Here is a 25,113-nt window from a genome sequence, read left to right as displayed (position 1 = left end):
ACGGCTTTGAATAAATCCAAGCGTTTGCTCAAATGGCGCATCTTGTGTGATTTCCGTGCCAGCGTCTGTATCTCACACACTATGTTTTTGTCATGCGCTGGAGGGAATGTGGGACAAAGAGCTTCATGGGCAGTAGGCCATAGTGTAATCCAAGTCTCGGAGCAAGTCGGGCCTCATCCACTTAATGCAGGAATTCATGTCATTCTTTCTGTCTATATTCCGCTCATTTTTTCTCCTCGTAATGAAGCCCCAATAGCAGCAGGAGACTAGAAGGCCTTTTGTATTCTATATTGTGGAGGAGCATGACAAATTAGCCCTCCTGCAGAACGTTCCTAAAGGATGTTTGTGCCATCGAAGCAGCATGGTTATTTCCTGAGTTGACAAATAGAGGCTTTGGATATAATGGGCAGAATAGGACCGTTTAAAAAGTCTTTGAGGAAGAGATAGTTTCTCATCAAACTAGCTTTAGAAATGTTTATTTTACAATATAAAACGTGACATGATGCTGTGATATTGTGATCACAGTCAAACGCATGTAAAACATCACAATTATCTTGCTTTTTGAAGTTATTTCCCTTGTCGATCAATAAAGTTTTTCATTTGACATTGAGTTACTTTCACTTGCTCTATGTAACTATGAGAAAGATGCAATTAATGCCATACTGTGGAACATTCCAGGAAAAGCAGTAGCATCTCAGAGTAACATACAGTATAGCGCTTTGACATTGTTACTATGCCAGATGCCCTTCCTGTCACACCTGTATATTTATTGGCAGGTCTTGGTCCTTTCTCCACTTTAATTATCACATTGAAACTGATCTGGGCTATTTGTGGTTTGGCAGAAGAGGAAACTCAAAATGACGCATGATTATTCTTATCGTCAGCTTTCAAGTGTCACGTTGCATGCCTGTAATGCTAAAATATAACATCAGCTCTGCTCTTAATATACACACGCTGATAATGAGTGGATATTGTAGCTTAGTCATGTTGGTCGAAGGCTTCACCCACTTCCACACATTTACCCTGTGTATATTTATCCTATGGGCTCGTGCTTATATTTAGTGTGACCTTACACTGGAATCTCTGCAGCCAGTGATTCATTAAGACCTATTTAGATGCCAGATTGTGTGTGTTTTTTTTACCAGGTGCAGACAGCTCTATTTTGTATCTTGCTTCCATCCGGCTGAAGCCACCTGCGCCACCATTCAGCAGCCGTTTAGTTTAGGAACGCGGGCTAAGTATAACAGGAGATTTATGGCCTCCTCCAAAAGAATATATTATCTCATGTGTTGTTTTGATTGTTCTTTGGTTTATAACGTGCCCCTTTGCCACAGTCACCAGAGCTAGTGATCTTCTAAGCCCGTGTGCAATGATTTATGGAGCCTGACGGGGTTTTAGACTGTAGGCCGTACAGTGCAACAATTTCATTTTCCAAGTTTGAAAATGGCACAAAGTTTACACTGGTTTGTGGAATGTGCTACTGTATTTTATCTATAAAGTAGTATTAGTTTACTGTACTACGGTACTATAGATTAGGCTTTCATTTAGGAGGGCGCTTAAGAGCAAGCTTTCTGTTACAAAATAATGAAGAGAATATTGGTCGGGTCATGTTGGGACAGTATCGTGCACAGGCTTGGTTCAGGTTGGATCATTTGGGCCAATCTAAACTCCAGTGTGTGGTATGTAAAGTCAAAGGCACCGTGTTCTCTCAGTGTTTCATTAAACCAAACCTGGCTCATGCGTTCCATCTGAGGGACTGTTTTATCAGAGCTGATGGTTGTTTCATAAATACATTCACAGATTCAGGGGATTCTCTTCCTAAAACTGTCTTCACTTCTGCACTTCTCCACGAGCGTCGTCTTTTCCCTGTGTCTACAGACTTTGCACAGACAATATGGGAGGGTCTCAATGTTCTCAAGAAGGGCGGCCAATGCACTGCTTAGTGCATAGCAAGCTCTATAAATGAGGCCCCGGGTCTCGTCACCAAATCGTTGCAAGCTCTGGCAGCTTTTCTACTGAAAAGCTTCCACACATGTTGTCTTTATAAGCTGAAGTCCTGACATAGTACAAATATTTTGAGCTCTAATAATACCACCAGTAAAAATGTACCATACTGTCTTGTTATTGTCTTTTATGTAACGTCAAGTCACTGTCTAGACTTGACAAACGGTTCTGATTCAAAAGATCGAGTGTGTTTTACTTCAATAATTTTGTTCTGTACTGTCCCATGCTCCAGTGCATTAACTTGCATAAGAGAAAAATAAGGTTGTTTTTTGCGTAATGTACATGCTCAGTTCAGCAAAATGACAGAGCTGATGAAAAATGACCTCAGCATGATCTGGTTCTATTATCAATTACCTCAGTTTCCCTCCAAATCATCTTAATTGTCTAAGGAGGTTCAGGTTCAGGTAACTTTAACTGTACTCATAGGTTTGCAGTGGAGTTGGCTTCCATACACCACACACACAATAATATAAAAGTTTGTGAAACCCAATACTGAGCACGAGCACGAGAGGAGCAGACCGTGAAGGTGTTGGAATCCACTCCGTTGTTAAGGAATTTGTTTAGTTTTATTTATGAGGTTTTAACCATATTTGGACATGTTCAAAATCTCAAAAGGTGCACCTGAACCCTGAACACCTCATATTTCTTGTCAGTTGCCGACCTCATGTCTGGCAAAGTTTAGGTTCACTGGTTCACAGCTCCATTTGAAAAGTAATGGCGTAAACAGTTTATCACACCACATTTATCTTGAGATTATAAAGAAGAGAGGTGAAGAAGTCTTTGCAATGGCCAAAATTTAAAAAATGATCACAATGGGAATTGGGAAATGACTATGTAACAAAAGCACTATTCAGTATGGTTAATCCTTTGACAAAATTAAATTAATTCATACCCACACATCGAAGTTGTAACGTAGACTTTTTTTGTGATTTGGCAATGAACATCGACAATGCATTACTTAGAAATTCAATATAATCTAGATTCCCCTGAGTATAATTCATCATTGCAAGATATGGTAAAAATATGCTGTAAGTACTGTATGTTCTTTTTGGAATGAAGGTTGCTTCATTCAATAGTGAGATCATGTAAATTTGGCCGTGCATGGAATATTTGCGACATATTAGCCTTGGAAGTGGCCCTGCGCTTTCCAAACGAATGCACAGCTGTGAATATCATCTTTGTGAAAGTCATTTTAGACCATACTTCATAATCTGCTCGTCTTTTATGTTGACATCAAGTCCATACTTTCTACCTTCCTCTAAAGCTTTCAAGGGGCAGTTGTGAAAGGTCTTGTCAAAACTTGCCAGAAACATAACAGATCTTACCTTTATGAGTGTTATTTAGAACTTCAAGGCTTTAATGTTGTGATTTAAGCTTGTGGATCCCCTATCATTATCATCTTTTATCTGACTACAGAGAAAGGCAAACGTGAACATTTACTCTGCAGAGGCGCAAAGTCACCGGTAAGTTCATGTGGCTATTACCCATTGCAATAACAGTTTCCTTTTATCATATTGTGTCTAAATTTTTTTCTGGCCCAAAGGCTTTCTTTGACAGGACAGCTGCAGTGTGGAATGGGGAGCGAGCTGGTAAAGACATTCGGCAAATGGTTGAAGCAAAACCACAACGCCGCAGTGGTAGCAAACACACATGTGCAATGCCTGTATCCACGGCAACACTGGCACTTATTGTCTATTGTCACATATTGCCTGCTGGTCTCCATAGAGATTTCATCGCTGTCCCTGAAATGTTCCGACAATTTACTGAATGTCCTCCCTTCTCTCTCATCCCCAATTTCACACTTTCCAAAAAAAATCTTTCAAAAAAAGAAAAAAGAAAAGTTACACAGTGCATATTTAATTCAAACATTTTTGAGTTATTGGTATGCAAGCTTAAACTGATAAGGACATCATCAGCCTCAAAATCAATACGTTATAAAACAAAATGGTGAACAGTGAGTATGATACTTGACATTTACAGGTTTAAGCCCATTTTCATAGCTGGAAATATGATGTTATTTTTGCTTTTGGGACAATCAAATGTTTTCAGAATTTCGTCCTCCCTATTGTTTTGTTGCTCTGTAACTACAAAACACTGTACAAAATATGGGTCAGTGGAATCAGAAGAGCGTGTCCCATGGCTGCTCGTGTTAAAACAGGCCCTTTATTGTAGCTGGAGTCATATGAACTAATACAGCTGTGTGGAAAAGTCCGGAGCCACTGTGGTTGAACACAAAACCAGATTCCACACCCAAGACTGCTACTTCCAATCAAAAGCCTAACTTTAAGCATTTGGACTCACTATATGTAAGTTCAATACAAGTTTCTGATTAGGTGTTTTAAGAGGTAACAATTTGAAACGTAAGGATACACCTGCCATTCTGTGATTGAGTGGTATAGGCTGGAAAACGACTGAGAAATCTCCTTCAAAATTGGCATTGGGCTCGACACAAAGTGAACACATATGCACATCTGCTCAGCTCTATGGGAGTTTATTGGTGTTGTTTTGAGGTTTTGAAATGTCAGTTTGAAGCAGGGAAAAGGACGTTCAATCCCTTACTCGTTTCACTCTTTGTTTGTTGTTCTGTTGTGGTTGCAAATTGCCAAAGTGGACATTTAGGTTAGTTTCCGTCCGCTGGGGGAATCACAAGGCAGTCATTCGCCCAGTTTGGCTATTTTTAAAATATATTCCTCCTGTCAGGCATGTGTCGGTGCCTCTTAATCTAACTACATTTCGAATAAGAAGTTACAATTTAACGTAATAAAGTTAAATGTGCAATATAACTATTTTTCGCTTGTATGTGCATCCACAAAAGTTAACATGATTTTTATCACGAGAAACTTGTTGCGTTTGGCTAAATTTTGGCTCAACAAACAAAGCATTTACTCCTTAACATTCACACTTCTAGTTCTGATTTTCTTTTGTAATGCATGCCACATTTGCATATTTGAATTGGCCACTTGTTCAAAGACGTCTCGACATGAGCTCGCTAATTACAGTTTGGACGGCTCGTCTGGTGCAGCTCGTCTGGTGCAGCTCCTGCGTCTCTTCTGATGTGGCCCAGTCAAACCAGCGACAAATGGCCCAGACATGGAAGACATTATGACGGGCTAAAAACAACATGCTAACTACAGACTAGCTCTCCCACAGTGCAAACACCAGCTTTACTGCTTTTGGACCAAGACATCATGGAGGAAGTATGCTGTGGTAATCAGTTCACCATAACAAATACACTGTACCTGAAAAAGTGACTGGAAATAGTACATCTCGCCCTATCTTGCAATGCTGAAGGCTGAACAACCTTGTCCAGATAAATACCTTTGAAATCTTTGATGTTATGTCTTTTATGTCCTTAAATCTAAGGCTTAATCACTATTTTTACTGATACTTTCTAATAAAACGCCAACAAACGGAGACTAACTAACAGGCTGAATGATTTGGTTAAAATATCAAATTGAGATTTTCTGAATTCTTGTCTGTTATTATTGTTTTTATTTGGAGGATTATTTTCAGTTCAGGATCCCAGTAGGGCTCTAAAGCAGCAGAGACTGCTCTTCTTTAGGTCCAATCTCAATACAATCCATATAAAGCACATTAACAATCAAAAGCAGAACAATCAGTGTCTGCAGGTAATTTACAGGATATTTAGTCTGCAGAGATAATCCTGTTACACAATTGCCGTTAGGTTTGATTGCAGTATGTCTTCACCGCCTTATCCATTACTCCCTTGTGGCATAGAATTACCATCATTAAACAGAGCAGCAGAACAGTGATGGGAAAACATCATTTCTTTGGCAAATTGTATGGCAACGGCACTGCTGCTACTATACTCAAAACAAGCACATTAGGTCAAATCCTCCAGCTAATGGCGTCCTGTAGCTTAATTAGAGCCAGATAACAGGATCTGGCACAAAAAACGGCACAAAATATTATACCTTTCTGTTAAAAATCTTATATAATATTTGTGTTTTAAACAAACAAAGCCCACAAATGTGCAAATGTGCAAATGTGAGCCGTGTGTTGTCTCTCATCTCCTCCGACTCTCCGAGATTTGGCATCGCGCGTTCATCTCACTCAGAAAACTGCAAAAGGTTGTTTACTCAGCAGTACACAGCCCGAGACGAGGAATTAGAGGTTCAAATGGTTATTGACTGTACGTGTGACCAGTCTCTTTCTGAAACACATCAGAATTGTGCAGAAAAACGAATGGATTTAAGGATGTATGTCATTATTAGTGAGGGAGTGAAAACAGACGACATCAGTGTGAGAACCACGTGTGTTTGGAGTCTACAGATCGATAAAAAGACACGAGCCTGGCGAGTGGGGAGTTAAATGTCCCGTTCTCCTTTAATCACGAGTGCAGCTATTTTACTATCTATATGGCTGCTGGTTTTACGAGTTTATACGATCTGTGATGAAGTGTGCATACTTTATGTCTGTTTTGGGTGCATTTGGTGATTTTCAGGCCAAATAAAGCTGATTCGAGCTCTTTACATCAACAAGCTTAATTGTGAGTTACTTTCATCACACACAAATGCACTTACTAACACAATACCTATGGAAGAAACACATTAAAGCTGCTCATGTACGAGGAGTGAGCTTGTGGGAGGGCATCCTGTGTGGATCAACTGCTGTGGCAGGTGCGGCTGTGCCTTGAGTCATAAACATTACATTACATTATAGAGATGCACCGATTCCAAAATTCTTGGCCGATACCGATTTCCGGTTTTTAAGGAGGTCTGACCTGCCAAAACCGATTTTTCCGATACAGATTTTCTATCTAGCCACTGATTTTCCCACAAACTACCCAGTATTTTATGAAAAAGTTGCATGTATACAGGACACACATTTTTATAATATAAAATGTAATTTATTTTGTGGAAAAATAGAAAAATAAATAACTATGTATAAAAAATAATATATAAATACAGAACTATATACTAACTAATATATGGCCTGGAGAAGAGTGGGGGACACAGAGGAAAAAGGAGTCCATTTCTCCTGCAGAAGATGCAGCTCCAATGGTTCCAGATTGAAATCAAATGAACTATTTTCATATAGTAATTTATACATTTGTAATTTTACACATTCTTTTGAATGAGCTGGAACCCTCTGCAGGAGAGGAAGCAGATGGAACATGAGGAGGGTCAGTCCTAGAGCGCTGCCAGCACCTCCCTCTCAAAGCTGGAGGACTCTGGCTCCAGGTCCTCTTCCTCATGGGCCTGCAAAAAACACACATTGCAATTTAGATGACACAGGCTAAAAAACAAAATGTAATCCAACCAAATGCTTTTACACCTGTGGGTGCAGCAGAAGGGCCAGCATCCCCTGAAGCAGCAGCAGGAGCAGGGGCAGGAGCAGCAGGAGCAGGAGCAACAGGGAGGGCTGAAGGCAAATCCAGATCTTAAAGAACATTGTACAGCAGTTATATTTGAGCCCAGTACATTTACTGCAATATTATTCAAACTTTTACTATTATAATACAGTATATAAAATGAGGCACATATGTTGCCAATATCATTTTCCAGTTTCATCAGCTCTTTGATAACTTCACACTCTCACTAGAAGCACAATGAGCTGTGCACTATAGATTCTAGTGCACTTTCGATTCTAGAGCACTATAGAGTCTAGAGCACAGCTGATTGTGTAAACATTTATTTGAGGCTGTGGGACAATTAAATAGTCCTGACATTAGATTGTAGTCACTCATTTCGCTGTTCGAGTCAGTAATTTAAGTTTTGTATCTACGTAATGTGATCTCAAATGCATCAAAGTATTTTTAAAGTCTCATTTCAGGTGGATGAGATCTCTTGTTAGCATTAGCTCGTAGCTTAGCTCTCTGCTTGTTGAGCAGAACAACAACAACAACAACAACAACAACAACTAACTCTTCTGACAGCCCTGCTGCTGCTTCTTCTGGCCCCTTCATGTGTCCCTACTCTTCTGCAGATAACTCTGACTAAACACATGAACTCGTCAAACACAAACCAGCGCAAATTATTTTGGCCGCATCAACTATCAACACGTAGATTGTGATCGTCTCAAAGTTATAATAACTTACCCCACAGTCCAGTCTCCTCTGATCCTCCTCCAGGCTCGCTCCTTCTTGTGTTCCAACAAAGTTGAACAAATCTGAACTTTTCTGCGCCGAACAATTTTAACGCTAGTGTCTAGAGCGGAAAACGCACCTGCCGCGGCAGGAATCGCGCCGCGGGAAACGCAGGAGGTGTTCGACACACGTTTACATAGACTTGAATGTAAACTGGACACTTTGGCCGCCGCGCTCTGAAAGAGTCTTGCAGTTTTTAGCTGTTTTGCTCTGGGCGCGTTGAGCTGCTACGCACCGCGCATGCGCGCATGCGGGTCAGTTTGGATCGGCCGAAAACCGGCAATTTCTACATGGACCGGCCGGTCACCGATTCTGGCCGATTCAGCATAAAACCGGCTTTTTAAATCGGCGGCCGATTGATCGGTGCATCTCTATTACATTACATTAAAAAAATCACCCAAACATGATATCCTTTACATTGTTTAAAAAGAGGTCTTGTAAGATATATATTGTCATTTCTGAGAGCTTTTATGCTCACGAGTTGTGTGCGTTCTGGTAAAGTTTTAACCTTGTTTGGACCCCGGCCCCAAAGCCATGTTTTGTTCCAGGAACGTCTGATTTACAAATGAAGCAGGTATTTTACAATAGTACACCAGCAATAATTAAGATTTGTGTCGTTATACAGTGTTTGAACATTCTATATTATGGTTAAATGCTGACAATGTTATGACTAAAATGTGCCCTTTGGTGTCGGTATGGGGCGATGGAAAGTTGGCAGTTGTAGTTTTAATACTTTGCGTGGTCTACAATAATATCGAGCCTGGGCACAAGTCATCCCGCCTCACTGTTAAGTTCAAAGCCAGTCATCGGAGGAATGCTATCGACCCTGCTCCAGTTTCAGATCGCATTCAGGTCTGCGCCCTTTTTAAACGCAGACATTCAAACCGCGCGGACGTGATGTAATTGACCATTCAACACAATTCAGATCCCCATCTAACACTGTAGAGCAAAATCTAAGAAAATACACCCCTGAGGTCTCTATTAGCCGTCAAGTTTAACAAGTAAATCACTGCGTTTCACTCGTAACGTGCTCACGGTGTGATCGAGGGGTCAGGCGGAACAACTTGATGGTAACAAATGGCTCTGGAAATGGGTCGCTCTCCAGTGAATGTCCACTGTTGCTGTTTTTTCTTTAAGTACGCAATTAGTTCTTGATTATTCCGCACTGGAGCTATTGATATCATGCAGGTCAAAGGTGATTCTGTGAAGCGGAAAAGCAATGGCACGGACATGCTTCACTGGTGGGAAAACATATCCCTTCTGTTTTGTGTGTTTAGCTTATCACTATGTATCCCAAGCCTGTTTAGACATTGTTTCAAAAGCTATTACAATGTATTACTCTTATTTGATAAAGACAGTGTTGGTCTGTCCAGAGAAACTTGATCATCTTTTGGAAAACCCCTTCTGCTCACTAACATTTCCACAAAGGAATAAATGGCTGACAGAAGCGAAAAAATATGTGTAAGTAATTAGACTGACCTGTTTTATATTATTGAACTCACTCCACTACATTTGGACGACAAGCGGTAGAAAATAAATGAATGAATTGAAAATGAATGAATATTGCGAAATTTGAATTAGAGCCATTATCAAATCACAAAGCAATTATTTAGGTAATAGAAAAGAACTGTATGTGATTTATGCATGGTTAAGCATTTCTAAAGTGTGCACTGTGAAGTTTGAACCGAATCTAGATTAGAAAGATATATTAAAAATCACAATCTTCAGAAAAATTGCAATTCATTATTTAAAAAAACAATGTAATTCATGCAGACATAATACCAATGTTTTGGAGTTGCTAACAATACACGAATGTGAAAATATTGTGTTTACGCCAAACCTATGTAAAGTAGAGAAAAAAAACCTTCCCTGTGGCCGTAAATGTCAGATACTACCCACAAGATGAATGAAAATAGCTCCGCCATTAGCCTAATGTAAATAAACAGACCCATCTGCCTTTGAATTTCATTAGTACTGTTTGACTGTCGTAGCCTAAATGTGGTTCTCCTTCCTCTTCGGACATCAGTATTATGCAAATGACAGCGTTCATTCACCCGCCGCCATTGTTCTGTTTCCAAACCCACTCTTTGTTTGTCAGTATCTAATGGTGTGGTATACTCTCCCTCTTCTTTTCTAATCAGCTCGTTTTTAGACCGTGCACAGTTGTGTTGTCTACTGCAGAGGCTTTCCCTTCTCACAGAGGCCTGCAGCTTTATGGAATCCAGCTGCTGGTTTTATCCCAACGAGATCAGAGTCTAGGAAGACAGCAATGGTGGCTTTGTTCAAGGCGTAAACGTGAACGTACACAAAGATACAGGAGGGTTTTGGAGTTTCAAATCGAACGTGATCGCAACTAGCAAAAGTTTGAAACCGTGAAAAATGAAATTCCTGTTGAAATGAGTTCAATACTTGGTAAAAGTATGCAGCACAAGACGACGTGATGATCGAGTAAGTCACACGCACTCGCTTTTACCATCTGTACTTAAGCCGTACTGTTAAAAGGTTTGCCGAAATGTTTACAAGGTCCTCCCTCTTTTCAGTAAATACCTTCTCATTTTCATTGTTGTCAGTAAGCGCCTGTAAATGTGGGTCAGACCTACTTTTAGCTCTGTTATGTCTCAGCGCTTGTGCGATAATAAAAAATAATAGATCTGCATTCCTTCACTCCATTCAATTGCATATGAACCTTTCTTTTTTCCTTTGATCCGCCTGCGTCATATAAACGTATATTTCAAACATATAGTATTAGATCAAAATGTGCATGCGTGTTCACATTAACAACCAGGTAGAGCTGTCAATCACAGCCCCTGCTCTGCGGAGCGCTGTGATTGGGTCTAACCACAAGCAGCTGTCGGGGGGGTTTTTGGTGAAACTGGCACCAGGTGGACACTGGACAGACGGTGGAGCAGAGTGGAGCCGGTGCCCTCTTTGTTAGGGTGTTATGGTGTGTCTGGTCACACTCACACTGACGAGGGCCAAGGACGGTCCACCCAGAGGGACCTGCCAGTCATCAGCAAGAGCTTTGGTTTGAGAAAGACTTCAGTTTCTGTACATTTACAGTACACAACTCTACAGTGGTGGAAAGTACAAAAGTAAAAATGATGTACTTCAGTAAAAAAAAAAAGGAATTGTCAATTTTACAGTGGATACATTTGATAAAAGGTATCTCTACTTTCTACTTTCCTATTATGGTCTATGTTCCCTACTGGATTGAAAAGTAAAACATACTTTTCTTTATTGTTTCAGGGCGTCTGGGATAGTTGAGGGGTTATTTTTCATCGTTTGAGTTCACAATATTACGTTATCCACAAAAAAACAGCTAGAAAAATGGAATATGGAATAATGATTCAGTTGTTTTAGTTGAATAAAAATCATAACCATTTTGAGTATTTTAACATTCACTTTTTACTCCAAAGGTTCTGTAAATGTTTAAAGGTCAATATATATATTTTTTACTTTTACTGTATTTTCTCTCTCCTGTATCCGTGACAAAATTGAGTACTTCTTCCAACACTGGTCCTCAAATTTTACAAGAAACAGCCATTCAGCCAACAAATTCAACTTCAATTTCAATTCTGCTCCATCTTTAGATTACCCAAACATTTGATACGCCAAAATGATGGAAAGATGTGTATTTCTTTGCCTGCCTGGTTTTAGAGGAGGCCATGCATGAACTGGACATCCCGCAGTGCACATAACACAAGAAGGTCCTCCTCACCTTGTGTGCTTGGCTTTATGACTCTGGTCTCTGTGCGGTGAAGACAGTTAAACCTGTTAAATACATGGTTTAAGTTCACTGTATCCATCATTAAACCATAATCCATAGGGACAGAAGAATAACCTCCCCGTAAAAGCACTGCACAGAGCCAGGGAAACAGGCTTTTAGATTCGCTGAGATGGATGATTGCCTGTGAGTGTGTGTGAAATGTTGTTTTATTGTGCTGCTGCTGCCTCTGGGCCAGGACACTCGCACTCAATGACGTTTTTTATCCTAGTTAAATAAAGGTAAAAAATAGGATTCAAACAAAAAATTGTTAAGGCACAAAGGCTGCGATTAGGCCAGTCACGGCTATATCGACTTACCGTACCGTTCTATAAATAATAGAGCAATATTTTTGGGGGCTCAATATTTATTGTGAGTACATTTTCACTGCTATTGTGGGGGAAATTGTTGTTATATTTTTGGAGTATCATAAGTTCATTATAAAAGATCATTATAGATAATTATTTATTTAGATTCTATATTATTTAGTTATTGTGACAGGCCTAGCTGGAATTAGTAAAGTAATAGAATTATAAGATAAGATAAGATAAGATAAGATATTCCTTTATTGTCCCACATGGGGAAATTTCATTGAGTGTTTAGTTATTTTTAGTTTGTTTAATCATACAAACTAATAAATAATAATCGTGACAATAAAAGCAAAGCTGAGTGTAAATTACTTTTTCTTCTGGCTATTTATGTCACATTGACTTTACTTTATTAAGAGAGGAATGGAGATGAATCCTCTCACAATAATCGTAATATTAAAAATGTAATACTGTGACAACCCTTATCGCAAATCACCACTGCTTTTCCTAAATCAGAGTGTAACAAATAATATACTGATGTTGTGATGTTGCATCTCTTCATCCTTGATTTTGGACCATTTTCTATTATTTTATGCCACGCTGGAATCTCCGGCCGTTTGTTTACCACGCTTATGTCAGACCGCGGCTCAATAAAGACCACTTAACATTCTGTCTTGCCAGGAGTTGCTTGATCCTGAGCCAAATTGCCCTTTGATCCCATTAGAAAGTGAGGGTGCTGTAGGTGTGCCGCCTCACACTGTCATGTTTTGGGGACGCATGACTGAATCCCAATAGAGGTGCTCAAAAATGTCCTTGTGAGTTTTACTGCCCAGACATGTTTACTGAAAACTACTTATTTAAAGCCAACGAGCTCAAGGCGTTCATTTCCCCTTTTGTTCTCATCACATTGGGTTGTTTCCTTTCTAAATTGTGGCTGTTTTTGGATTCATTACAGTGTATAAAGGTATTTTATTGTTCAACAGTTTTGGGTGAGTCATAAGTTAGTTTAGCATACTTTTTGTGCCAGTCCCAATGCTTCCTTAAACTTCATTTTTGGTTGTTGTTTTTCAAATTGTATCAGTATTTAACCTGAGCGATGAATTAGTCGTTTTTTTGTTTTTTGTGTTCAGATATGATAAAAATATTAAGGACAAAGCCTTCATTATAAACCGTTTTCTGTTACTGGCAACATTTTATATTTTATAAGTGTAATTTACAAACCAAAAACCATTGTTCTTCTGAAAGATTAAGTTGAATATTCTGCAATGATAATCTCTCTGATCTGCCACGAGACGGAGCTACAACGAGGTTCGTGTCCATGTGAAAATATTGAATCTGTAACCTACATTTTTTGTGCATTTTCGTTTCCCTTTAACATTGGCCCGTCTCGTCGATCACTAAGTTATTTTGTTTTCTAATTAGATTTACAGAATTGATGTATCTCCTTTCTTTTTTAGTATGGATTAACGTCTCTTGCGGAGTCTCTGGCCACGTCTTTGCAACAGTGAAAAAATATGTCAATCTAAAGTAAATCTTAATAATAAACACTCATTTGTGAAAATACACTCAAAGCCAAGAAGGAAAAAAAACGTCTGCCAACAAGTGTTATCACGTACTCTCATTCCTGCCAGGTAAATATTACAGGGTTTATCTGCCAGTTATAACAAGGGTGAGAAAAATGCGATAAGGTCCACGATGAATAAAACAATAGATGACAATAGATTATATTCACTAGACTAGTAGGTTCCCATAGCCAAACTTTACACCATTAGAGGTTTATTGGTCTTTGCTAGACAATAAGAGTACACACATTTATAATATAAACTTTCAAATAAGGTTATAAGGTAATATTTCTACACTTTTACTGCCATTTCAAATAACTAAACCTCAACTGTTTAAAGACATCTCTTTTGGATTTACATAATATTGTCTGAATTATCATGGGAAGGTGAAATATGGGCCCTTATATATACAAATGCTTTTAGCGGGCACTACGCGTTCTGTCTTTGGGCAATTCTTGTCGTGCTTTTTTTGCCCCTCAAGTGTATTTTTTTTACCCCTCTGGTCCATGATTTCTATCTCGTGACCAGCCTCTCCCTGTCTCTCGCACCTGTCAACACTTACATCAACTCGCGCCCGACGTGAGAGGCAGTGCCAGGGCGCAACAAACGTGACGTGGCGATTCTTTCATGTATCGCCAACGCTGCCCCGATAACCCATAATACACTTGTCAACGCAATACGACCCGAGTTATAATAAAACGCACTGGCTAGTTTCACTCGTAAAGCCGACATCTTTTCCATGTTAGATCCAATTATAAACATTCACTGGTTGAAAGGAAATTGAAATGCAGGTTTGCCAGTTTGCCAGAGGTGGCTCCACATTAAATATAACAGTATGAGCTGTTAACAGTCGAGCAGTGAGTGTTTGGAGATTGTGTACAGTACGCTCAGGTTTAGCGGTAATAGTTTTACACTTTACAAATGTATTCCCCTCATTTACAAATTGCAAAGTAATCTGTTCATGATGGTTTGGCACGAAATGAATGGGATACGTTGTGCCAATTGGTAACTTGTAACTCTTGGAAAGCGCAGATCTTATGCTCTATATTCCAAAGATAAAGACACAATGCCAAGACTAGCATTTGTAATCTTCTGCAGTGAAAGGTGCTCGATCTGCTGCTACATGTCAGACATCTGAGCTGTGCCTTTTCTGTTCTAACAAGCAACACTGAAGAAGGATTTTAGCCAGTAATCCCAAATTGATTTCTGGCTACAAGAACCCAGTATTTGTATTTAATCACTATTTTGCCCTTTAATAAGGATTTGCTGCGTCATCAACTTGGAATTCAGAAAGTAACTTGGCCTCGCCGCTTTTTATGGAGGTGAAAAGATAAAAATAACCACAACATATGTTCACACGTGTTAAACAAGTCGAGCTAATTTGGAAACTTGCTCTATTGAGTTCTAGTCAACTCTAATCTGGCATGTTTATTTAGTCTAAGTACTGATTTCGATGCCACAGCGATGGTTAAAAATGCTCTTTTTTTAGGTCAGGTTTTAAGATAATAGACTGACATTTTCAATTTGATTCAATTCAATTTATTTTTACACCCAAAATCACAACAGCGGTTGCCTTGAAGTGCGACAGTGAGAACAGAAACAATGTTCACAGGGACTTGGACCTCAGACAAATGTCCCAAGCTCCCCTGGTACACCCTCCTCCTCGGCCAGGAAAAACTACCTAACCTCTTTGGGAAAAAGTAGAAACCTTGAGGAGTTCCACAGTGAAGGAGAGATCCAACTCCCTCGGACGGGCATTTTCAACACAATAGTTCAATAATGATTGTACTTTCTCTTTATGGCACCATGATGTCTTGTACTTGCTCAAGGTTATTCTTAAACTGTTCAAGAAAAGGCAGAATTGTGTCCAGTTGATGTGATTTTCAAAAAAAAAAATCGATTCTTGTTCAATTGAATATCTAGGTTTGATACTAGTTTAACACAGAATAGTATCTGATTTTCTACAACTTTATAATCTCTACACTGCCCAAAACACTCCCCTGTCCTGCAATAATCAGGGACGTGCTATCAGTTATTGTTTTTAGTATCACTTGAACTACAAAACTCCCTCAAGTCAGGACTGCAAACCTTTTACACGTTTTACTTTGTGAAGATTTTATTCTTCTTTGCGCCGCTGCGTCCACTGTGCAGCCTCCACTCGCCGCCTCTTCCCTTCGGTTCATTCATGTCTGTGCCCAGTCGCTCTCTGTTCCCACACCATGACGGCGCTCTCTGCTCCGCTACATATCTGTGTCGGTCGCGGAGCATGTGTGTGCGGGGGCCTCGCACTGTGGCTAAGGGGGGGTCAAACCTACACGATTACATAGAGAAAATCCCTGTCTGCTCTCATTGATATGATGGTATGGGACGCATGGGGCTCCCTCCACCTGCTGCAGCTCAGGAATGACTCTCATAAAGATAGGTCTGTCCTCAGGTTGGCCTCGCCATCCCGCTCCGATCTGGTCCAACATTCTGCAAATTCCACTTTCCTCCTTGACAGCATCAGATAGGATCTTGAAGGACAAATGCTTTTCGTGCCTTCTGAGCCGCAACTGACTAAAATCACGCATGGATGTATAAATATCTCTTGCTTTATTAGTGTTGTACCAATAGAACGCTTGTAATTTTCAACACAAAATATTACTAGTGTCTGTGTTGTGAAATAGCTCAAGACCAAACTAAAACTATTCAAGTAAAGTCCAGTTTTGTACTATTTAACGATATCAATATGAAGATCTAGTTTCAATACTTGTTATGGTATTGATTAGACTCTGGTGGTCATCGACTTGGCAAATCTAATCTTTATATTTCCCTTGCAGAAAAATGTATTGCGGGCTAGATCTGATGTCTATTGGATGTTGGGACGGTGTTATGCCCAGTATCAGGTGTAGCTTTGCCAGAGAAGCATGTCATTGGAGAGAAATTCAATCTCTGCTCTGCTCCTGAGAGAGTTTGGCACAGCACTCACGACGGGCAGACAAAGCCCAGGTGCCACGTCAGGACATGTAATCAAGTCAATATGTCGGCGTGCTGACACGGCTAATGGTATCTTCACCGAGGAAGGTTTACAGCATAACTTAGTCCTCTGTTCAGCTGATTCTGAACGTTTATGCGTGTGATAATTATTTTATTATTATTTTATTTTATTTTTATCTTTATCTTTTTATTTTGTTTATAAGCGTTCTTCTATAAGTTATCTGTTCTTTCCCCCTGTATCCACTGCGTTGTAACACCGAAATATCCCCATGTGTGGACAATAAAGGATTATCTTATCTCATCTTATCTTATATCAGACTATCCACAGAAAGATTAAAGGAACCCTCATAATGGGCTATTAGTCGAATTTAATCGAGCTTGAGATTCAGTCACTGGGTTTTTAATCAAGAGGTCCACAGCCAATGCTCTGTCAGTAAAACTGTGGTTGGGAGCAAAGGTCAACATGGTTAAATTATGGCATTGATTCAAATTCTGTCTGTTTTTTGTTTGTGAAATCAATACTGAAAGACAGGTTTATTTTATTTTTGAAAATAAATTATTAAAATGGAATGAAAAATTGTGGTGAAAAAACATATGTGGGACTCGCCCTGCTCTGCTCATAACTGATTTTTACAGAAAAGAGATTTGGATCGAAGACATCATAATAATATGGAAATATGGCTGCTAACTGACGTGACTGAAGTTGATTTTTATGATGCATTCGTCTTATAAAGGGCTTGCAGATGTACAGTCTTATAAAGGGCTTACAGGAGCAAGAGCAAGTCAAAATTTGGTCATTTATTTTCTATAATTAGATACTATAAAGAGGAGAAAGAAATATCCTACAGTCAAATTACTAATCAGATTTTGACTTGTTTTACCATAGTAGACTGGGGCCAATCTGATATCAACTACAAGGCCTAAGTTTAGTCTAGAAATGAAAAATGGTATTATGTCTGGTTGGAGGTCTGTTGTGAATTGCTCCTAGTTGTAAATATGATTGTGCCCCCTGCCTTGTTTGCTTGCATGTTTGACACTGTCCACCATTACGCTTCCTGTGAGGCCCCTCCCGACATCAGCGGCTTCTTCTTCAGTCTGTGTGGCCTCTCTCTCTCTCTAATCTAAACCATCTCTACATCTGCCTCCCATCACCACTTCCAAAAACGTTTGAATCAACTCCAGACCCCAGGAACAAATTAATTAATGTCTGTTCTGCCCTGTCGTGTCTCTAAACTGTGTGCTAGTGTCCGTATGTTCCCTCTGGTGCGGTGCATGTCCTCTCTGTTCCATAATCGTGAGTGCAAACCCAAACACAGTGAAAGTGATCTCATTCTTACCTGCATTCCCCCATAATGATTTCAACCTGAGCGCAATAGTCTGCTTTTATTGACCCATCACTCACTTTATGTTTTGTCCACGGAAAAAATAAAAAGGAGAACAAAAAGTAGCACGCTAAAGGCACAAGTTGGGAGGTCCTATGTTTAATTACTCGTGCTTTCGCTTCATAAATTTAGGAACAGGGTTATTTTACAAACTAAAGAGGAACAGTTCTGTTGTTGTTGTGGAGTCCAGACGGCCATTATGCATAGCTCATAAAGAAATAGGAAAAACTGTAGTTAATCTAGGTAGTGTTTTATTGGCACTGGATATGCAGAGTAGTGTCTGTAAAGAGTACACAGTAGTACAATCTGCACTGGATATGCAGAGTACTGTATGTACAGAGTACACAGTAGTACAATCTGCACTGGATATGCAGAGTACTGTATGTACAGAGTACACAGTAGTACAATCTGCACTGGATATGCAGAGTAGTGTCTGTAAAGAGTACACAGTAGTACAATCTGCACTGGATATGCAGAGTAGTGTCTGTAAAGAGTACACAGTAGTACAGTCTGCACAGGATATGCAGAGTAGTGTCTGTAAAGAGTACACAGTAGTACAATCTGCACTGGATATGCAGAGTAGTGTCTGTAAAGAGTACACAGTAGTACAATCTGCACTGGATATGCAGAGTAGTATCTGTAAAGAGTACACAGTAGTACAATCTGCACTGGATATACAGAGTACTGTATGTACAGAGTACACAGTAGTACAATCTGCACTGGATATGCAGAGTAGTGTCTGTACAGAGTACACAGTAGTACAATCTGCACTGGATATGCAGAGTAGTGTCTGTACAGAGTACACAGTAGTACAATCTGCACTGGATATGCAGAGTAGTGTCTGTACAGAGTACACAGTAGTACAATCTGCACTGGATATGCAGAATAATGTCTGTACAGAGTACACAGTAGTACAATCTGCACTGGATATGCAGAGTAATGTATGTACAGAGTACACAGTAGTACAATCTGCACTGGATATGCAGAGTAGTGTCTGTACAGAGTACACAGTAGTACAATCTGCACTGGATATGCAGAGTAGTGTCTGTACAGAGTACACAGTAGTACAATCTGCACTGGATATGCAGAGTAATGTATGTACAGAGTACACAGTAGTACAATCTGCACTGGATATGCAGTGTAGTGTCTGTACAGAGTACACAGTAGTACAATCTGCACTGGATATGCAGAATAATGTCTGTACAGAGTACACAGTAGTACAATCTGCACTGGATATGCAGAGTAGTGTCTGTACAGAGTACACAGTAGTACAATCTGCACTGGATATGCAGAGTAGTGTCTGTACAGAGTACACAGTAGTACAATCTGCACTGGATATGCAGAGTAGTGTCTGTACAGAGTACACAGTAGTACAAGTACAGTCTGCTGTAGCGTGTTAGTTTGCCCTTCAATAGCCAAGGCAACTTTTATCTTATGCAAAATCATATAATGTGATGTTATTCAAGAAAAAGTTTCACCAACTCCTGTCCACTGCGATTTGTTTTTTTTTTACAAACACCATGCGAGAACACTCGTCTAATGATCTGGAAGCTGCACCAGACTGTGGCCTCGGACAAAGATCGAACTCTCTAAGTCTGGCCCCGGACTGGAGTGTTCACCCGGCGTAAGACTGGCTGAGCTGAAACGGTGACTTATACATAAAACAATATAATTATTATATTCAGATATTAAGGGGATTGTGAACAGGGAATTCCAATGCCTTTTGTTATATATTGTGGACCCTGGTATACATATGCAGCGCGACGTACCAGGCAATACTCAGCCCTAGGGATGGATGATATGTCAAAAAATCCTATCATGTTTTTCTACATCCTCTCTCCCAATTTTGATTTCATAACAATCCATGTAGTTAGTGCATTTATATATTTCATTAAAGCCATATGCAGCTCCTCACACGTCTCTGCGATTGGTTAAATTCAACTGTCACTCACTCAAAACATGGTGGAGGAAGAGCTTGTTCACACATTTATTTTTTCCCTGTATGGCCCATCCTCCATTGACTAAAATTAATATCTCACATTTTTTGGGATTGCCTTATCCTGAACAATAACAATGTTCAGACGATATTTTCACGATGCACCATGAATGTGCTAATGTGTATATTTAACCATCTTCACTATGTTTGCACTAAAAGCAGTTAGCACCAAAGCACACTCCTTCCTTCCTCGATATTCTAATGTTTTATATATTACCAAAATTACAGTTACTTTATTATCCTTTTTTAATGATATTCCTCCCACCTCTATGTGCAACTGGCCTTCCTCTGCAATGGAAATATAACACAGCAGTCTCGAATAGTTTTTTTTAATGCTTTATACTGTAACTTATTACCATAAGTCTGATAAAGCGTTCTCCTTACCACTGCTATAGCTGCTGTTCTAAAACAACACTCTGGATTTACAGCGGCGTGCTCTGGTCTGTCCTGCCCAGTGGGGTCTCTGTGGTTTCCCCCGCTGAGCTTTGGATGTGGCTTTTTATGTTGCTCTGAGTGGTAGTCATGCTTTTTACTGCACACCACTTTATGGAAATACCGACATGTGAAAAGATGAGTAACTTGTTTTCAAGGATGGAAAGTGTCAAAATGAGCAGGGAAGCGTCATTGTCAAACTCAATTCTGATTAATTGTTAACTGCGATGAATTTAGAGATATTGATGTTGATGAATGATTTAAATAACCCATATTTTTGTCGGAACAACTAAAACTGACCCACCTCTTCCACACAGGTGTAGTTTCACCCCTGCACAGTTCAGAGGGCACATTCCTGATCATTATTCAGATTCCACAGTGACTTTTATGAACGTAATTACGGGACCTTCTGATTTCTGTTCCAGTTAAGAAAATGTGACTGTGTTGGGGTTTAAGAGGAGAAACAGCTGCTCCCATGGGTGCATGAATAAAAAACCCTGCCAACATTTTCACCTTGTTGAGTCATTTTACCGACAGCAGAGTCCTCAGTGTTGGCCTGACTCTGAAAACAGACTTTTGTCCTGGGGTTTTGGAGTAACCTGTTGTTGAAATATCAAATTGAACTGGTGCAGTACACTGTAAGCAATATTTATTTTAAGCATGATGTATTTCTCATTTTTGCTGACAGTATTCCACACAAAAAATAAAAATACTATGTTAAATATTTAAAAAAATGTATCATGTAAATTTAAAATGCTCTCTTTGACACATTGTTAATATTCACATGCAGGATTCTTTTGACACGTAGAGCTTTTGAACTACTTTATTATTGGCTAAGTAAAACTGGGTAGCGCAGTCAGGCCTGGTGCTGCTTACAGTCTTATACAGTAAGATTACAGGAAGTAAGTATAAGTAACAGTTATTATTGGAAGCAGACCGCGCACAACGGTATGATTTTGTCACAAAGTGCTGCTTTTACAATATACTCTATGGAGGAAAACACAACTTAATCAGGTACCCATGCTTTAGTTATATGTGTGTTTGTGTTTTTAGTCTATTTACCAGATTTGAAAATGTGTAGAGTTCAGTGGTTCATTTGAGATGTTTAGCCATCGTTGTCAAATACTTTTTTATTCCATGGATTTTAACTCATCAAACACTTTTATTGGCCATTCTCTTTGGGCCATCAGTGAAGTTCATCTGCCTCTTGCTTGGACTGTATGTGATGCACCAATCTTACTTTTTCAGTCATGATATCGTGACCTTGAGCATTTTATTTCTTCTCCATTGGGATTTGACAAAGGCCGTTCACACAATCAAAACTGGGACTAGACCTGGACTAGATCAGGGCAAAACAAGGACTAGAACAAGACCAAAACAAGTCCACGAAAACAGTTTTAGGACCAGATAACGACCGTAGTAACTGAAAACTGTATTTCACTACAGTCTTTCTATGGCCAAAGAATTCTTCCCTTTCTGCTCTAACAAACACAAGACACGTGGTGAAAAGCTGGTTTTAGTGGTTGCTCTGCAGAGGCTTTAGTTTCTTTCCTAAATTAGGAAATTGATACACAGTATATGTGTGCCAAACAGTATAGAACTAATCTTTCTCATTAAAGTCTTACCTCTGGGAGAAACATCAGTTTGTAGCCCATCAACAGACACTTGTAGGGACTGTTCGTTCCTACTTTTGAAATCATGTTCAGGAATAAAGCTCAAACTGCTCTCAGTTTTGTGGCAGAGTTGGTGCTTAGGTGACAAAATACAGTATTGATGTTCCAATTGGTGTCACTAAAAATATCAAACTCAATTCCAATACCAAAGAAAGGGCCTGATCTCCTTTCAACACCAAAACAATAGCAGTTTATTCTCTTAAATATAATTATGGGCTGTGACACTACTTTCTAAAACCTTCTAAAATTTGTTAGGAAATATCTAAATCGTTCCATTTATTTAATCTTTGTAAGTGTTGCTACAGGATCATATAAGTATCTAGTTTCTATATATTTGATTAGTATATGGCAGGCATGTCCAAACCAGGGCCAAATACGGCCCTCAGACCAATTTTTGTTGGCCCTCCAGCTTCCTGCTATGTCGGCCCAAACTACAAAAAGTAGTACTTTTTACTGTGAAATTGGGAAAATTCAAGCATATTGATGTTATACCAACCCAATATTAATGTTCTAGGTCTAATTAAAGGTGTGGAGGCTCATCGCAAATACGTCAAATGCAACATTTCGAATGATTCACTTTGTCATTCAACAAATTCAACATTGTGAAGTTGTTTGTGGCCCTCTGCCCCGTTTAAGTTTCATAATGCAGCCCTTGGTGAAAAAAGTTGGACACCCTTGGATATGGTATGGATTTTAATTTTACAATGCTAATTCCAAGTTATATGGTGATTTTAGTTTTTGCAGCCTGCTTCATCAAACTTTATTCAAAATATTTGGCAGCTTCATCATTTTGTTGCTTGTTTTAAGATAGTGATACATTTGAAGTATTGTCTGCTTTGATGATTTCATAAAAAGGCATAAGCATATTCAACGCATACATTTTTGTAGCACTGACATATTCAACAGTCCTGTATTGCGAGCCGTACATCGCATATCGAGTCGAATCATGAGGTTTTCCCAGCCCTCTCGGTACTGATTAAAACACACACAACATTTGAGTTTACATTGAGTCACGGTCTTGATTTGGCTTGTGCTTTCTGGACAAAAAAAACCCACAACACTCGCCAGATTAGCTCTATAATCCTGCGAGCTTCACGTGTAATGGCCTAAAAGTGCCTGCACACAAACACACAGATGCATCACTGTCGCAGCGCACTCTGATCCGGCCACTTTGATCAGCTCCTCTGGCAACGTCCGACCATCCATCACGTTGTATGAAGCCAGCGGAGAAAAGGAAGTATTTGGACCACTACAAATCACTGCGTGTTTGTTACTCTAAGGTACAATGACTAACCCGGAGAGTATCCCACTGTCTTTCCACATCAGCAAGCAGAAGGGCTGTTAGGAGACCCTCGCTCTCATCTAACTTATCACCTGGAGGTCCCCCACAAACACAAATGACCTCGCCTTGACCTAAAGCGTGCGGTGCGGTCATTAAGTCGCTTTGAACTCGGGTAAAACAGTGACGAGTTAACCGGTGTGTAATGTTAGGCGTCTTTGTTGTAGCACAGTGGTTCTCAAGCTGTGGCCCTGGTGCTACTGGTGCATTTGCTCAATAAATTCCCATTCTTGCTTTGTCATATTACGACCACTTCTATCTTTTTCGATGCGAAGGAACTCGATTAAGGCTGCAATATTTTGATGATTCTATTCTTTGGAGTTATGAATTAGCCGTTTTAAACCCCTAAATGTCAGATTTTTACTAGATTTGACCCGGATGACGCTGATGTGACGAAGTGTACATGATTCCTGTGTGTTTTTGAAGTAATACTTGCGTCTTCTCTCAGCACATGTTTTGGAGTCTGTAAATAAGTCCAGATGACCATAAATCGATTTCTAGATTAGTTGGCGATGATCTTAATAATGATAATTAGTCGCAATATATCGTTTGAACACACAATGATAGTAGTCATAATCGTAGTCTCTATTATTATCATGTGCTCTTATACTAGTTCCGATAAAGGTTAAGATCATAAAACAATTCATGAAAAGTCCAAAATGTTTCTGTTCATAGTATGGCGGCCTGCGTGTTATTTTCTTCTGTATCAAACCTATTCAATTTAGTATTATTATTATTTAACTTGTTCACATTTTCTAACAACAAAATAACAAAAACTATAAAATGTTCTTGTATTGCGAGTAAATAGTTGTAATTATTGTGTGTTTAATCAACAGTTGTAATTGATTGAAACACTTCGGAGTCACAATAAGTTATGGTTGTGACATCAGAAATGAGGAAACACAGTGTATAAGTAAATGTAGGTTGTTAATAAAATCGAGGAGCCGTACAACAACAGTACTCGGTCTGTTTTCACTGGCGGTTTGAATGATGATCCCAACTTGGCACATTTGGACGTCTCAGCTTGGGAGTTCCAGCAGGACCTCAGCTGAGAAGGTCTGCCTCACAGTTCCTTCCTGTTATTTATAATGGCATAAATCAACAATATTGCACGTTTCCCATCTTTAAACCTCAGGACTTGTGGGGATTTATTCACGGCGGATGTGGCTGCCAGCGCCGCGTCGGGTTGTCGACGTTTTTGTGTGTGTTTTTTACACTAAGCTGTTGGTTGTCAGACACAGCGTGAACAAGAGGAAGGGAGAAGTGATGTGCCAATGCAAATGTTATCATACATTTGGCACGTCGGTACATTTCTGGAGATACGGATGTCTATTGGAAACTCCCAGGGAAGTGAACATTATGTTAAACTTTTGACAATATTGTGAGAGCTCTTTTGAAGATTTGTCATGGTTAAATTAAGGTGTTCTCATGTATGATAAAGAACTTCCTGAAAATTATGCAAAAACAGCTGATTTAAAATGAAAAAAACAATTTTGTGATCTTTCAACTAATGGTTTGTTTTATGTATTAACTTTAAATGGTAATGTTACAGTCCTTTATCTGTCCGAT

The 25,113-nt window shown here is 39.4% G+C and overlaps 1 protein-coding gene across 4 annotated transcripts in view; it reads left to right on the top strand.

Annotated features, from left to right (window-relative positions):
- fhod3b (formin homology 2 domain containing 3b) overlaps positions 1-25,113 on the top strand; it is an 88,353-nt gene that overhangs the window by 27,068 nt on the left and 36,172 nt on the right. The window lies entirely within an intron of this gene.

The sequence above is a fragment of the Eucyclogobius newberryi genome, unplaced genomic scaffold (assembly GCF_026437365.1).
Source record: "Eucyclogobius newberryi isolate DKJ021-1_F unplaced genomic scaffold, fEucNew1.0.hap1 SCAF_3, whole genome shotgun sequence".
Taxonomy (NCBI): Eukaryota; Metazoa; Chordata; class Actinopteri; order Gobiiformes; family Gobiidae; genus Eucyclogobius; species Eucyclogobius newberryi.
Note: the sequence above shows the minus strand (reverse complement) of the source record. Positions and strands in the feature narration are given on the sequence as shown.